This window comes from Ursus arctos, unplaced genomic scaffold, assembly GCF_023065955.2.
Source record: "Ursus arctos isolate Adak ecotype North America unplaced genomic scaffold, UrsArc2.0 scaffold_11, whole genome shotgun sequence".
NCBI lineage: Eukaryota > Metazoa > Chordata > Mammalia > Carnivora > Ursidae > Ursus > Ursus arctos.
In genome coordinates this window covers 25870804-25871850 of record NW_026622775.1, presented here as the reverse complement: position 1 = coordinate 25871850, position 1047 = coordinate 25870804, and the positions used below count along the sequence as shown (strand labels likewise).

Here is a 1047-nt window from a genome sequence, read left to right as displayed (position 1 = left end):
ATATCCAAGTAAATTATCCTTAGTGTTCCCTCTTTGTCACTTTCTCTTTTTCTGTCTGACAGTCTTTATCTATTTCTATCACTCTCTATGCAATGTGAGTCTCAGATTGGGTATTCACTACAACTGTTGATTACTAGTGCCTGATCTGAAAATCAAACATGAGAGAATTCAAAAGGAGAGAGATTCTAAATATCCATTCAGAGAATATCTTCTGTGCTTAAGATTTTACTCTAAATGGTGTTAACATTTCAATATAAAATCAGTCTGCAGGATTGTACATTTAGCATGGCATGTAACTAGCAGCCCTGATACAGCCTGTTTCAACATCCCAATAAAGGAAATATAATTCAAAGAAAAATACAAAATTTTCTTATGGTGTCTTTTAAAAGAGCTGGTAAGTGATTCCCAGTATCCCAGAGATATTTTCACTAACTATAATATATATTAAAAAGAATTGGACTGAAAAAATAAGTAATTGAAAATATCTCTTGCTATGCCAATGAAAACTAAGAAAATTTACCCAAAAAGGAATTAGGTGAAATGATTATCCCTTTTTCCTCATTCCCTTATACCCCAGCCTTGGACTCTATCTGCCACTTTAATCGAAAAGATGGTGAACTCTTGTGCTAGCTTCAGCAGCACATATACTAAAATGGGAATCATACAGAGATTAGCATGGCCCCTGCACAAGGACGATGGAAAGACGATGAACTGTTAGCTATAAACTCTGAAAACAATTTGTCTACAGGACTTATAAGTTGTAGCAATTACATTCCTAGGGTTAACCAATGAGACTTGATGAAGAGACATCAAAGGTTACATTGCAAAGTGAGTGTATTGTGATTTTCAAAAGTTAAAAATGTTTAAGCAAGCCAAGGTGATTTAGAGCAGGAACATTTTATATGTTCTATGTAGGAAGTACTTTTTTATGAGACAGGCAGAGGAGCTGGGATTAAATTTTGTCTCACATTGGCAAATCTACATAAACTAGATATTTGCCAGATGTTGGGAAAGAAAAGCTATACATATCAGACTGCTTTTATGTGA

At 34.3% G+C, this 1047-nt stretch overlaps 1 non-coding gene across 1 annotated transcript; it reads left to right on the top strand.

Moving 5' to 3' along the window:
* Positions 1–623: 623 nt before the first annotated feature.
* On the top strand, positions 624–726 carry LOC113255844 (U6 spliceosomal RNA). The gene has a single exon (XR_003316465.1). It is a non-coding gene; the product is annotated as a U6 spliceosomal RNA (small nuclear RNA).
* Positions 727–1047: the final 321 nt, after the last annotated feature.